This window comes from Nerophis lumbriciformis, linkage group LG03, assembly GCF_033978685.3.
Source record: "Nerophis lumbriciformis linkage group LG03, RoL_Nlum_v2.1, whole genome shotgun sequence".
Taxonomy (NCBI): domain Eukaryota; kingdom Metazoa; phylum Chordata; class Actinopteri; order Syngnathiformes; family Syngnathidae; genus Nerophis; species Nerophis lumbriciformis.
Window position 1 is genome coordinate 42,911,999 of NC_084550.2, and position 16,868 is coordinate 42,928,866.

At 39.6% G+C, this 16,868-nt stretch overlaps 1 protein-coding gene across 1 annotated transcript in view; it reads left to right on the top strand.

Annotated features, from left to right (window-relative positions):
- The first annotated feature begins 2,618 nt into the window (after positions 1 to 2,618).
- The window catches only part of ece1 (endothelin converting enzyme 1), a 141,581-nt gene continuing 127,331 nt past the window's right edge, over positions 2,619 to 16,868 (top strand). Inside the window, exon 1 of the mRNA XM_061937801.2 lies at positions 2,619 to 2,661. The gene's annotated coding sequence lies outside the window, so the exon portion shown is untranslated. The remainder of the gene's footprint in view (positions 2,662 to 16,868) is intronic.

Here is a 16,868-nt window from a genome sequence, read left to right on the forward strand (position 1 = left end):
CATTTTCCCCATTCAAAATGAATTGACCATTTTTCAAACTTCCATCATTTCCACATTTTACAAACTATTCAAACCATTCCATCTTCAACACAATCCACCATTCTGGAAATTCAAACTACTCTTTTTCCAAGTTCAAAAAAATTCCAGGATTTTCCAGAATTCCTGGTTTTCCAAAGCCCTATTTCCAACCTTTTTTCTGCAGACTATTCCTTCAACACTTTTCAACGCATTTCAACCGTTCCATTGTCAAAACATTCCTCTTAATCTGTCAGAGTTTGTAGGTGCCGAACCCCAAGATGCAGAGAAGGCGGAAGGCATTGTGCGGGAAAACAAGATTTAATGTTGCTGGCCCACCGGAGAGGAGGATGGTGGCGCCCTCTGCTGCTGGCCCACCGGAGAGGAGGATGGTGGCGCCGTCTGCTGCTGGCCCACCGGAGAGGAGGATGGTGGCGCACTCTGCTGCTGGCCCACCGGACAGGATGGTGGTGCCGTAGGTTGTAGACCCACCGGAGTGCATGGTGGCGTCTGCCGGCCCACCGGACTGCATGGTGGCGTCTGCCGGCCCACCGGACTGCATGGTGGCGTCTGCCGGCCCACCGGAGAGGATGGCGCCGTCTGTTGCAGACCCACTGGGGTGAGGAGTAGCTGTGCCTCCCCAGCTGCACAGCTACTCATAGCCCCCCCCTCAAGGGACGGATCCAAGACGTCCCACGAGAAACCAACACAGGACAGGGATGGGTGGGAGGGATCACAAAAAGAGGCAAAGCTTTTTTTTGATTCGGCCATCAACGATAAAGCTTTGTTAAGTCTCTCCGCCAAGGAAATCTCCGCGAGGTTCGTACTAGGCTGGATCATTATGTCAGAGTTTGTAGGTGCCGAACCCCAAGATGCAGAGAAGGCGGAAGGCATTGTGCGGGAAAACAAGATTTAATGTTTATAAAATAAAGGAAAAAACACAAACCAGGAACTAGGAACAGGAAACAGGATGCCAGGGAAACAAGAACTGGAAGACGAGGAACAAAAAGACAGCAGACTACAAACAGCTACAGAATATAGCTTACCGCTACCGCATCCAGCTACACTGACAACGACAAGTAGAAATGACAATGATCCAGCACTGACTGGAGGGGAAGGCAGGTTTAAATAGCAGATGGCTGATTGACACCAGGTGTGGCCAGGTGCCAATCAGCCACAGCTGAGGGGACACAGCACTCAGGGAGACAAGTAGGAAATAAAGACAAAATAAAAGTGCTGGACAGAAAACTAAGACAAACGCAGAGAAAAAACTAAAACACAGTCAAACTGTCAGGGACAAGCCTGACATAATCAGGACAAAAAAACGAAGTTGTTTTTCTAACTGTAGAAATTCCCGGTTTTCCCTAAATTCCAGGATTTCCATTATACCATTTCTCAATTCAATATGTTACTACTTCAACATTCAACACACCAACCATTTCAACTCATTCTGACCATTCAAGGTTTGTTTGTTTTTTACCATTTTCATTTACCGCTTTTCCCGAAATTCCCAATTTCTTTGGAAATTCCAATTGAAATGAATGGGATGTTCTTCAAAGTGCCGCAACTTTCACATTTTTCATCTGATTCAAACCGTTCCAACTTCAAAATATTCAGCCTGTTCAGGAATTGTGTGCTCTACTTCAACAATTCCAAAAAAAATTCCCGGATTTCCCATAATTCTTTTTTATTTTTTGAGGGCATTTTCCCCATTCAAAATGAATTGGCCATTTTTCAAACTTCCACAATTCCACCATTCTGGAAATTTAAACTACCCTTTTTCCAAATTAAAAAAAATTCCAGATTTTCCCGAAATTCCCTAATACCATTTACTACTTCAACATTTCTTGCCCAATTTAAACACAATTTAACACCAACCAATTCAGCTCATTCATGCTCTTAATCATTAAAAAAAAAATCCCGCTTTTCCCAAAATCCCCAAATTTCCATGAAGTTTCCATTGAAAGGAATGGGACTTTTTTCCAAATTGCATAATTCCCACATTTTTCAACCTATTCAAACCATTCCAACATTAACACATTCCACTCATCATGGACATTGAAACTAACAATTTCCCAAGTTCCAAATCAAATTCAGGTTTTCCTGGAAATTCACACTCTTCAACATTCAATCCATTCCAACATTCAAACTATTCTTACATTTATATTACATTCTGTCAGCATTTCAGGTCAACTTCAGCATTGAAGCATTCACACGCAATTCCTTCAGGAATTGCCTCATCTAGTTGTGGTTGCAGTTTGCACAAGAATACTTTTAGTCTCGCGTGTTACTCAGAAAACAAAATAACAATGTCTGTCCACTTCAGCCAATATGTGGTCCACTTTCCATTGGCTCATTATCAATTAAAAACGCATATTATTTTATTTTGCACTCTATCTGTAAGTGTAAATGTATTCTAGTTAAAATTTTTGTGTGACAGAATATCTGTGTTTTTTGGATGTAGGGGGGTTTTGACCGAAAGACACCGCTTTCGTAATGACGTAGCAGCGGGGGGTGAACTATCTTGTCCCGCACGGCACGGAGCTATCTTTGGCAGTTCTGCAGTGGGCTGTCTCTTCGCCGCCCCCCACTCCCACTCCACAACACAACGGGGTCGGTCACGCAAGTGGACCATCTGACAGCACCGTGAGTAAACCGCTCTTGTTTTTCATAACCTTTTCCCCGATAAGTCGTACAGTAAATCACTCCAAAATAAAAAACAGACATAGATTTCCACTTCCGGGGTGAGCTAAGGTGAAAACGCGGCTGTATTGGGATTGTTCATTTTGTGTCTCCCTGACTTCGTTTTCTTGAACGTGTCAACATGTTTTCCAAGGCTTGTCTTTGTTGCTTCATCCAAAGAAACCCTAATGAATGTGTAATTATTCGATTTTTTTATTCTCAAGCTGTGGTTTTCGTGCCACTGATGGTACACGTGCTCCATCTAGTGTATAGCGTTTCTTAAAGGGGAACTGCACTTTTTTTTAGATGTTTGCCTATCGTTCACAATCATTATGAAAGACATGACAACGGATTTAAAAAAAAAAAAGTATTCTAACTTGTAAATGAACAATAAACCCCCCCCCCCCCCAAAAAAAAAACACATAAAAAAGCGCCAACAATACCCCATTTACCTTTTGTGACATGAATATTAACAAACATTAGTGATATTGTGTATTATCAGCGTTAATGCAGACAAACTTTATTGCAGATCGAAAATCATGCACCTCACCTGGATAGTAGAAGGATGAGGATGTATTCCGACAAGTTGGTACACTTTGACAGACATTTTACATATACTTGCAGTGTGTATATTGTACATATTACATATTGTTATGAAGGTGTCTGTTACTACATGATATATATACTTGTGGTGTGTACATTGTACATATTACATATTGTTATGAAGGTGTCTGTTACTATATTATATATATATATATACTTGCAGTGTGTATATTGTACATATTAAATATTGTTACGAAATTGTCTGTTACTACATTATATATATACTTGCAGTGTGTATATTGTACATATTACATATTGTCATGAAGTTGTTTGTTCCAACATTATATATATATACTTGCAGTGTGTATAATGTACATATTACATATTGTTATGAAGGTGTCTGTTACTACATTATATATATATATATATATATATATATATATATATATATATATATATATATATATATATATATATATATATATATATATATACTTGCAGTGTGTATATTGTACATATTACATATTGTTACGAAGTTGTCTGTTCTTACATTATATATATACTTGCAGTGTGTATATTGCAGAGGTGTGGACTCGAGTCACATGACTTGGACTCTAATCAGACTCGAGTCATGAATTTGATGACTTTAGACTCGACTTGACAAAATGTAAAGAGACTTGCAACTCGACTTAGACTTTAACATCAATGACTGGTGACTTCACTTGGACTTGAGCCTTTTGACTTGACATGACTTGCCACTTTCCCCAAAATTCAAAGATTAAAAAGTTTTTTGAGAGCGCTCCGTATTTTTCATTTTCTTCGTCTGTGTTTATCAGCGTGTTGTTCTGGTCAGCTGGTGTGCTCTCAGTACAACAGCCAATCAAATTAGATCTATGTTGTTTTCATCGCACAGCTCTCATCCAATCAAATTGCAGGAGAACCAATGAACAAGAGTTATCAAACAACGCGCCAGTGAGAAACAATTATGCCAAAGTTGGTTTCGTTCGGGTATAAAAACTACGACTTGGTCAACAAAAAACGAATTGCCGTATGCAAATCACGCAGTTCGAATATTACAGACGGAGACGCAACAACTTCCAACTTCGTTCGACATTTGAAGTTGCACAAAGAAGGGTAAGTTTTGAATGTAAGATAACGTTTATTGGCTAAGTAACGTGACTTTTATTTGCTGTGTAGTTAAATCAGTGAGGCTGTAAACTCCCTGCTAACATTATAACCATAGACATCTTATAAGTAGACGCAGCATCGAGCGCTACTGCCTACTGGCGCAGACGAGACGCGTGGCCGCCATCTTGGAGTGGCGATTCGCTCTACTCAGAGCAATTCATTTGGCAGGAACAATGAACTGTCAGCGCATTTAATTAATTTTACCTCACTGAATACCACTGATTTTCACGCACTTTTTTTAATACGTGTAGCTATGATTTATTTGTGATTTTCACATTCAAATATTGAAGATCTTTGCTCCTTCTCAACTCTGTGGTAATATTATTTTCATAAAATACAACCAATAGTACATTAATGTTAAATCTTACTTGTGAAAAGTAATCCCCTGATTCCTATTTTCAACAGTCCGCTCATTTGAGCAGGAAAACGCTGAACACCATCTTTGTTTTCTACCTGTCAACTGTCAGTTGAGGCTGCTCGCTGGCTCCTCATCACCACTTCAAGATGGCGGCCAAATTGCTCATGTCACAGCAACCAATGCTGCGTCTACTTATAAGATGTCTATGGTTATAACGTCATTGCAAACACGGCAATATGTTGCATCCACTGCACCTTATTAATACTTTTTGTCAAGTGATTTTTTTTTAAGCAGGGTTGCATGAGGTACCAACACATAACGTTACGTTAGTCAATGTATCACACACAGTAACATAACGTTAGACAGCGGTCAGCAGCACCGCGTATTTTCCAAAATACAAACATAGTCAAATAAAGGTCAGTTAAAATGTATACTATATTAAGAATATGTGTACATATTGCATAGGGCCCTGACATCTAAAAAGTACAACTCTGTTCATTGTTATGTTCATATATTTGTTATGTTTTTCATGTGTACGCACACATCCACACACATACAGTATGAGATGAGATCAATGAGATAAGGTAAGAACAGGACAGAAACTGCTGTGGAACTAGTTACAATGCAATATGCCATGGAAATACAATGTTAACACTTTTGTGCAAATAAGTACAGTTGCACTTGTTTTTTCAAATGTGTTTATTCTGTAAAGGAATGAGATAAATGTTTAAAATGACTGGTTAATAGTGCTGTTTTGAAGTGCAATGTCACCACTATCTTTTTCCCTGCAATTTCAAATGCACTTGTTTTAATAAAAAAATACAGCGTTTTACAAGCATACACAATCTGTGTAAATACATTAGTCTGTGGTTAAAACGACTTGAAAAGACCCGAAACTCAAAATGCAGGACTTGGGACTTGACTTGAGACTTTCCAGTCTTGACTTTGGACTTGACTCGGGACTTGCCTGTCTTGACTCGGGACTTGACTCGAGACTTGAGGGCAAAGACTTGAGACTTACTTGTGACTTCAAAGCAATGACTTGGTCCCACCTCTGGTATATTGTAGGGCTGAAACGACGCGTCGACGTAGTCGACGTCATCGGTTACGTAAATACGTCGAGGACGTTTTTGTTCGTCGACGCGTCGCATATTTACGTCACACTACCGTCATTGCGGAGCGCAAAGCAGACAATGCGAGCGGTGCGAGCGAGGGGAAAAAAGCACGCCAAAAGTCGTCAAAAGTGTGGGAGTATTTCAATAAACGGCCTAAGAAGAAACGCTACTTTTACTCCGCTACTTTTATCTACATTCAGCTCGCTACTCGCTACTAATTTTTATCGATCTGTTAATGCACGCTTTGTTTGTTTTGGTCTGTCAGACAGACCTTCAAAGTGCTTGCCTTACTGGTGACGTTTCACTTCGTTCCACCAATCAGATGCAGTCACTGGTGACGTTGGACCAATCAAACAGAGCCAGGGGTCACATGACCTGACTGGCTCCGAGCTAACTTCGGGTGTTACCATTTAGTGGTCAATTGTACGGAATATGCACTGTACTGTGCAATCTACTAATAAAAGTTCCAATCAATCAATCAAAAGTGTGAAGGAAAAAAGACCCTTTTTTATTTCAACCGTAAAGACTGACTGCACAGTTCCTGTCTTCACAATAAAAGTCCCGCTCCATCGCGCCTGCGCTTTCAAAATAAGAGTCTCCGAAAGCCAGCACAAACAAGCTAGCAAGCTACGGAGTTTGCCGCCAATGTATTTCTTGTAAAGGGTATAAAAACGAATATGGAAGGTGGACAAATAAGATGCCAAATAACAACCACTTTCATGTGGTATTAGACAGAAAGGAGGAACTGTTTTTCTCCTCCATTTGAAAACGTGGACGTTACCAGCACTACTTCCTGATTACAATCAATGCAAGTCATCAGAATCAGGTAATACACCAACTTATATTCTTGTCTTCATAAAAGAAAGGAATCTATATGTTAAACATGCATGTATAATTATTAAAACACCTTTAACATGTAAACAAAAACGGCAAAATAAATAAATATAAATTATATACTGTATATATATATATATGTATATATATATATATATATATATATATATATATATATATATATATATATATATATATATATATATATATATATATATATATATATATACAGGTAAAAGCCAGTAAATTAGAATATTTTGAAAAACTTGATTTATTTCAGTAATTGCATTCAAAAGGTGTAACTTGTACATTATATTTATTCATTGCACACAGACTGATGCATTCAAATGTTTATTTCATTTAATTTTGATGATTTGAAGTGGCAACAAATGAAAATCCAAAATTCCGTGTGTCACAAAATTAGAATATTACTTAAGCCCGATTGTAGCTGAGATAGGCTCCAGCGCCCCCCGCGACCCCAAAAGGGAATAAGCGGTAGAAAATGGATGGATGGATGGACTTAAGGCTAATACAAAAAAGGGATTTTTAGAAATGTTGGCCAACTGAAAAGTATGAAAATGAAAAATATGAGCATGTACAATACTCAATACTTGGTTGGAGCTCCTTTTGCCTCAATTACTGCGTTAATGCGGCGTGGCATGGAGTCGATGAGTTTCTGGCACTGCTCAGGTGTTATGAGAGCCCAGGTTGCTCTGATAGTGGCCTTCAACTCTTCTGCGTTTTTGGGTCTGGCATTCTGCATCTTCCTTTTCACAATACCCCACAGATTTTCTATGGGGCTAAGGTCAGGGGAGTTGGCGGGCCAATTTAGAACAGAAATACCATGGTCCGTAAACCAGGCACGGGTAGATTTTGCGCTGTGTGCAGGCGCCAAGTCCTGTTGGAACTTGAAATCTCCATCTCCATAGAGCAGGTCAGCAGCAGGAAGCATGAAGTGCTCTAAAACTTGCTGGTAGACGGCTGCGTTGACCCTGGATCTCAGGCAACAGAGTGGACCGACACCAGCAGATGACATGGCACCCCAAACCATCACTGATGGTGGAAACTTTACACTAGACTTCAGGCAACGTGGATCCTGTGCCTCTCCTGTCTTCCTCCAGACTCTGGGACCTCGATTTCCAAAGGAAATGCAAAATTTGCATGGTTGGGTGATGGTTTGGGGTGCCATGTGAATTGATGACTATATTAATCGCCAACTATTTTTATAATCGATTTTAATCGATTTAATCGATTACTTGTTGCAGCCCTAGACACTTTCATAACAATATGTACAATATACACACTGCAAGTATATATATATATATATATATATATATATATATATATATATATATATATATATATATATATATATATATATATAATGTAGTACCATACACCTTCATAACAATATTTAATATGTACAATATACACACTGCAAGTGTATATATATATATAATGTAGTAACAGACACCTTCATAACAATATGTAATATGTTTTATATACACAATGCAATTATATATATAATGTAGTAACAGACATCTTCATAACAATATGTAATATGTACAATATACACACTGCAAATATATATATAATTTAGTAACAGACACCTTCATAACAATATGTAATATGCACAAATACACGCTGCAAGTATATATACAAAGTAGGAACAGACACGTCCGTAACAATTTATAATACAAACAATATTTGCCGTATTTTTGTCATTTTAGGCATTATCGGCTTTATTTCAGTGCTCATAGCATCGCACTTTCGTCAGCTAATGTGGGTTCTCTAATCATCTCTAAACAATGTTATTATCGGTGGAAAGGCTTCTTGTATCTGGCTCGGAGGACACTGCTCAAAGAAACCACATCACAAGGAAAGACAAATTGTTTGTGCTAACAAACCCTTACCCAAAATCAACTGGAAACATCCCCGGCCAGCTGGACCAAACAGACAACTGTCTATCGAGTGAGTCACTATAATATTGATCATCAGCACATCATGCTTGTTATTACAACTACCTACACTGTCAAGCTAGTTGTGTACAAACAAAACATGAAATAATACCTTACAGACACTGTAATGTGATTGTATTTCAGCCAGTATAGATTGGTGTCCTATCACATTTTGTGCAATACAAACTCAAAAGCCATTCAGCTGCAGACGCAAGAAGCGAGCTTCTTCTTGCTAATGCCGTAGCATGCTGTCGAAAGAAAAAAAGAATTCCTCAGTGTTCACTCTTACAAAAACAATGTTGCGACAGTTTGGTTATTATACAGGTTACAGAAAGTAAATGAAGTATTGTTGACAGTTTTTGAATGCATTTTTAAATTGATTTAGAGGTAGATTTGATTGCTCCCATTAGCTGCATTGCAAGCCACAAAGAACGAGCCGGTTTTTACATGTTAAAATGCAAAAAAAAAAAAAAACGTGTTCTTGTCTCTCATAAGGATTGTAAATGATAAGCAAAGCAGTTCTCCTGTTTGTCAGCTGTGGTCCGTATGGGCCATCATGACCACCACTGCTTGTCACTTCCAGGAAGAAGTCACATGACGGAATACAAGCAATAGAATGATGGGAATGTGTCACGTAAAATAAATCACTGCATGTCTCTCTCGGGGGTCAACATGTGCAGTCATTTAGGCGGTGATTATTCTTCTGCATATGCTTCCTCGTAGTAATAGTTATCAAAGAGCTCCTGATTTTGATTCATCGCTTTGATAATAACCCACTATTGTGTCTTGTGAGTGGGCTGTTTATTTAGCAGTCATTCATTAGCAAGGCGTGAGAGCCACACTCTTATCTGTCTGTGTTATGGCTCAAAAGCCCAAGAGCACCTTAATCTAAGTAGACAGGAGCACTTAAAGTCCTACGGACCATCGTGTGGTACGGTGTTTATTGGTGTGAAATTACCGGGTTTGTCCAGAAACCGACGTCCGTGTGTCATTGGTATGTACAGTCTTTCTATGAGAAGATAACCGGACACACATTTGTCAAAAACATGCATGACTGTGCTATTATTGTTCTGACAAATACACCACATGGTTAGTTTCACCCCATAAGTTGGCTTGGGGTGGTCCCCATACCAATATTTTGGTACCAGTACCAAAATGTATTTCCATACTTTTCAACACTTTTCTAAATAATGGGGTCAACAAAAATGGCATTATTGACTTTATTTTAACAAAAAATCTTAAGAGTACATCAAACATATGTTTCTTATTGCAATTTAGTCCTTAAATAAAATAGTGAACATACGAGACAACTTGTTTTTTAGTAGTAAGTAAACAAACAAAAGCTCCTAATTAGTCTGCTGACGTATGCAGTAACATATTGTGTCATTTATCTACCTATTATTTTGCCAACATTATGAGGGACAAACTGTAAAAATTGATTATTAATCTACTTGTTCATTTACTGTTAATATCTGCTTATTTTCAGTTTCAACATGTTCTATCTACACTTCTGTTCAAATGTAATAATCACTTATTCTTCTGTTGTTTGATACTTTACATTAGTTTTGGATGATACCACAAATTTAGGTATCGATCTGATACCAAGTAATAATAATAATAATAATAATAATAATAATAACTGTGATTTATATAGCGCTTTTCTAAGTACCCACAGTCGCTTTACATGTAGAACCCATCAATCATTCACACCTGGTGGTGGTAAGCTACTTATATAGCCACAGCTGCCCTGGGGTAGACTGACGGAAGCGTGGCTGCAATTTGCGCCAACGGCCCCTCCGACCACCACCTATCATTCTTCATTCAATTCACCGGTGTGAGTGGCACCGGGGGAAAAGGGTGAAGTGTCCCGCCCAAGGACACAACGGCAGCGATTTTTTGGATGGTAAGAGGCGGGGAGCGAACCTGTAACCCTCAGGTTTCTGGCACGGTTGCTCTACCCACTACGCCATGCCGCCCCTGTAGTTACAGGATCATACATTGGTCATATTCAAAGTCCTCATGTGTCCAGGGACGTATTTCCTGAGTTTATGAATAAAATATGAATTTTAAAAAAAGGAAAAAAGATTTTGTGACGATGAAAAATATCGATGTAATGATAGTAGTATCGACTAGATACACTCTTGTACTTGGTATCATTACAGTGGATGTCAGGTGTAGATCCACCCATGGCATTTGTTTACATTCAGGCGTGCTAGCTTGCTGTTAGCGGTTAGCATCGTATCCTCCTACTGTGTGTAGTGAAGCATGTTTAGCTATTCCTCGTCCTCCAGTGATAATGGTACTGTAAGAAACTGTATTTGTCGCCATGGAGGCCAGGATTAGTGATTTAGAAGTGGCTAAAACACTGCTGACCGCAGATGGATGTTAGCTGCTAGATAGCTGGTCATGTCTTAAAGCATCTTTTCCTGAGGGCGTTTCAGTGTTATAACTTAACCTTTATCTTTACTTTTTAGACCAAAATGCGTCCATTCTCCCTTTTCTGTCTACACACTGTGTCTGCTTGTAAGTACTCTGTGTGTGTGCGCTGCTGAACACGCTCCTCTGCTCGTAAAACCAGCAATGTCAAGGCCGTAAAAAAAAAAAAAGGGGGAACCGGTACTTTTCAAACAGAGTATAGTACCGTTTTTTGATTCATTAGTAGCGCGATACTATACTAGTACCGGTATACCATACAACCCTAGCCTGACTTGACATTTTTCACGGAATGTGGTACATACATTTAGAGAATTAACAAGTACATGTGTAAAATTTGAACAAGATGGAAAAGATTTAGAAAAAAATGGCCGCCATCAAAACGTTTCTCAGGGGCACAAGCGAGACTGAACAACTAATTGTTCAACGTCCTTGATTTCCTAACCATCTTTGAGAATGTCTTATTACATGTCTGCTAACATGTAGCAATTGTCATTTGTAACAAAATGCGGAGAGTCCTTTTGATTGAAGTGTGTAAAAAGCTCATTGGATTTGACCCAACTAAGGGAGTCATCGTTTATACAGGACTGTAATATCAGGGTTTCCACGGGTCATTAAAAAGTAATAAAACTAATTAAATAGATTTAGTGAAAAAAATAGTGCCTTAAATGAAATGAAATTTTCGAAGTCCAGAGGGATTATTTTTTTATACAATTGCAGGGCTTGGCTGAGAGTCAAAAAGTCAATAAATTGAACAATAAATGAAAATCAACTCATCAATAAATTGCTACGTCTTCTTTCAAACTGGATACAAGAAGTCCCACTCTGTGCATGGTTTATCAGTAGCTGAACAGAGTGATTCTCTTGTCAGTCCTCCACAATCTTTGTTTCGGTATGCCTACTTGCAATTATCTTCCACACGTTTTTCTGTGTGTAGCAGTGGCAGCAACGCTCTCGTGAATGTTGGAGCTAAAGCCTTTGAAACACTTTTAAAGTACACCTTGCCTAGAAACTGTAAAAAAGGACGTTGGCGAAGGCGAGTTAAGTGAACTCCAGAAATGATGTTGTAACAAGCTTACCAATCACAGCTCTTGTTTTTCTAAGTCTATTTCAACAACATAAAATTCTAAATTTATGGCGTCAACAGAGTGGGCGGGGCTTGTTTACGGAGCAACAAGTATTGGACAGAGGCAGATTCCAGAACAGTGATATTTTTGGCGAATATGTGGAATTTTCAACACTGCATTTTTTTTATACTGCGTTTTTACACTGCATTTTTTATACACTGCGTTTTTTTAAACTGCATTTTTACACTGCATTATTTACACAGCATTTTATACACCCCATTTTTATACACTGAATTTTTAAAACACTGCATTTTTATAGACTGAATGTTTTTTTTAAACACTGATTTTTTTTACACACCATTTTTTACACTGCATTTGTATACACTGCGTTTTTTTTACACTGCATTGTTATACACTGATTTATTTGTACACTAAATCTTTATACACTGAATTTTTAAAACACTGGATTTTTATACACTGAATTTTTTTTTCACCGAATGTTATATACTGCATTTTTAAACACTCATTTTTTACACATCATTTTTTACACTGCATTTTCATACACTGAATTTTTTTATACCAAATTTGTATACACTGCATTTTTATCCACTGATTTTTTTACACAGCATTATTATACACTGATTTTTATACACTGAATTTTTAAAACACTGTATTTTTATAGACTAAATTTTTTTACACTGCATTTTTTTACACGGCATTGTTATACACTGATTTTTTTTTTTTTACACAAAATCTTTATACACTGGAATTTTAAAACACTGCATTTTTATACACTGAATTTTTTTCCACAAAATTTTTATACACTGCATTTTGAAACACTATTTTTTTTTTACACAGGATTTTTTTACACTGCATTTTTATACACTGTTTTTTTACAGAACATTTTTATGCACTGCATTTTTTTTACACTGAATGTTCATACTCTCAATTTTTAAAACACAAAATTTTTAAACACACTCATTTTGCTAACATATTTTTTTTCAACAAAATTGTCAGCATAAATTGATTCCGTTCCATAAATTCAGTGTCTAAAAAAAACGGAATAAACACACAAATGAACCTCCGTACTGCAGCTAGTTGAGGGGTTGAAGACAATAAGAGCGTTGTAAGATATCTGATCATTGCACATGTGCAGGAACACCTGAAGTGGGCATTGAGGAATGTAAAGAATTCCGTAGCGGTCGCTTGCATATTAATAATCATGTGGCGTTTTCTTTTAATGCTGCTAAAAATAAACCAAGACAATTTCTGAGAACGCCCGATTTAACAATTCATGGGAAGTTCTCAGGCCTTTTCTGGAAACTGGCTTTATTTTGCTGACCACACTGCCATTATCAGGGTCTTTTTTTTCTTCTTTCCGAAAGGAAACGTGTCAGCTGTGGGAAAGAATGACCTTTTCCAGCGCCGCCTTGACATCAGGGTTCAGGCGCTAAATCCCCAGTGGATTCAGACGCTATCTGCTGCCCTGCAGCCTGCGACATTGAGTACGTGCGATAACGTGCACGAGTGTTTATGCGCTGAGTCATGCAGGGCCACAGTTTGTTTGCTTCATCCAGCAGAAAACAAACACAACGTTAGGGCAACAAGTTGCTCATGTTTCATGACTTGACTATTTCATACGTGTAAGAGAGCGTTTACATTCAACATCAGGCTGCTGTTTCAATGATTAGGTCAGCATTTTTTCGTTGTTGTTTTATCTATCCATGGGAGTTTGACGTGGCCCCACAGCTCAATGGCATCTGATTGTTCTTTAATTAGTCTGGTGTTCTCAGCATTTGACAATCCATGGAAACACCTTAATCTGATCGTGTTTGGCTTTTAAAAAGTCAGACTCACACGCCTAAAATATTGAAAAGCACATCTCTCGAGGGGATGTGTAAGGGGACTGCAAAGACAATATATTTAAAGGCCTACTGAAATTAATTTTTTTTATTTAAACGGGGATAGCAGATCCATTCTATGTGTCATACTTGATCATTTCGCGATATTGCCATATTTTTGCTGAAAGGATTTAGTATAGAACAACAACGATAAAGTTCACAACTTTTGGTCGCTGATAAAAAAAAGCCTTGCCTGTACCGGAAGTAGCGTGACGTCACAAGTTGAAAGTCTTCTCACATTTCCCCATTGTTTACACCAGCAGCGAGAGCGATTGGGACCGAGAAAGTGACGATTACCCCATTAATTTGAGCCAACATGAAAGATTCGTGGATGAGGAACGTGAGAGTGAAGTATTAGAGTGCAGTGCAGGACGCATCTTTTTTCGCTCTGACCGTAACTTAGGTACAAGGGCTCATTGGATTCCACACTCTCTCCTTTTTCTATTGTGGATCACGGATTTGTATTTTAAACCACCTCGGATACTATATCCTCTTGAAAATGAGAGTCGAGAACGCGAAATGGACATTCACAGTGACTTTTATCTCCACGACAATACATCGGTGAAGCACTTTAGCTACGGAGCTAATGTGATAGCATCGGGCTTAACTGCAGATAGAAACAAAAGAAATAAACCCCTGACTGGAAAGATAGACAGAATATCAACAATACTATTAAACCATAGACCTGTAACTACACGGTTAATGCTTTCCAGCCTGGCGAAGCTTAACAATGCTGTTGCTAACGACGCCATTGAATCTAACTTAGCTACGGACCTCGACAGAGCTATGATAAAAACATTAGCTCTCCACCTACGCCAACCCTCATCTGCTCATCAACACCGAAGCTCACCTGCGTTCCAGCGATCGACGGAGCGACGAAGGACTTCACCCGATCATCGATGCGGTCGGCGGCTAGCATCGGATAGCGCGTCTGCTATCCAAGTCAAAGTCCTCCTGGTTGTGTTGCTGTAGCCAGACGCTAATACATCGCTCGCATCTTTGCAGTCTCCATTGTTCATTAAACAAATTGCAAAAGATTCACCAACACAGATGTCCAGAATACTGTGGAATTTTGCGATGAAAACTGAGCTTGTTGTATTGGATACAATGGCGTCCCAATACTTCCGTTTCAACCATCGACGTCACGCGCATACGTCATCATACGTAGACGTTTTCAACCGGAAGTTTCGCAGGAAATTTAAAATTGCACTTTATAAGTTAACCCGGCCGTATTGGCATGTGTTGCAATGTTAAGATTTCATCATTGGTATATAAACTATCAGACTGCGTGGTAGGTAGTAGTGGGTTTCAGTAGGCCTTTAATGTTCAAACTCAGAAACTAATTTTTTTTTTTGCAAATAATCATTAACTTAGAATTTAATGGTAGCAACTAGAGATGCGCGGTTTGCGGGCACAACCGCGGAGTCCGCGGATTATCCGCGGATCGGGCGGATGAAATTAAAAAAAATTTGATTTTATCCGCGGGTCGGGTCGGGTCGGGTCGGGCGATTGAAATTAAAAAAAATTAGATTTTAAATAGATTCAGGCGGGTGGCAGTTAAACCAATTCGGAAATATATATACATAGTTAAATGTTGTTACCCACATACGAAAAACGAGCAGGCACCTGCTGCATATGCCACAACAGAAGAAAAAAAAAGAAAAGAGATGGACACTTTTACGGAGCGGAGAAGGGACGCCTCGCCGGGGTCCGGGACCGAGGCCCCTTCCCCCGAGAGGGCCCCACCGGGAGCCGTAGCTGAGGCGATCCGCGAGAAGGGCCCGACGCACGTCCAGGGTCACTACCGCGCCCACCGCACCGACACCCCGCCTCGTCCGCCTTCGCCGCGGCCGGCGTCACGCGCAGCAGGTAAGCAGCTTACCTGCCCGCCACCCCTGTGGCCGGGGGCTCGTAACATGGGTCACTCCGCGCGCTCCGCCCGCGCAGCTTACCTGCCCGCCACCCCTGTTGCCGGGGGCGCGTAACAGGGGTCACTCCGCGCGCAGTGCGCTCACGAAAGGGGTGGGGCTCACCCTGGTTGATATAGAGAGCAGGACGGTGGCCATGGAAGTCGGAACCCGCTAAGGAGTGTGTAACAACCCACCTGCCGAATCAACTAGCCCTGAAAATGGATGGCGCTGGAGCGTCGGGCCCATACCTGGCCGTCGCCGGCAGCGAGACGCGCTTGGAGCGCGGCTCCCATATGATTGCGCACTGGTGTGCGTCTGGGTCGTGACAGCGTGGTACGCGAAAGTCTGTGCTGCATTGGATCAGTCTCCTTTCTTTAACAGGCAAAAGCTTTATAACCTCACCATACCTGCCAACTTTTGAAATCAGAAAAACCTAGTAGCCAGGGTTCAAGGGCCGCAGGCCCCGGTAGGTCCAGGACAAAGTCCTGGTAGAGGGTTCAGGGCTTCGCCCCCCGACGCAAAATGATTATTAGCATTCAGACAGGTTAAAATGTTGCTAAAACCATCACTTTTCTATCAGTCACAGTGACTTTTCAAAACAAAAATATTACAGCAAAAATCATATGGGTTGATTGGCATGTTTATTCTGTAAGCTAACTTCAATAGTTTGAAATTATTTTGACAGTTAATGCCAGTTATCCTGTCAACCTTTCACAAGACTTAAATTTGTTAATTGAAAGTATAAACAGTATAAACACGTTTTACAGTAAACAAATAGTAAAACAGTACTAAACAATTCCATTAAAAAAAAAATTGGTGTCATTATTAACTTTCTGTCCAAGCTTGTATAATCTACTGCCTTGT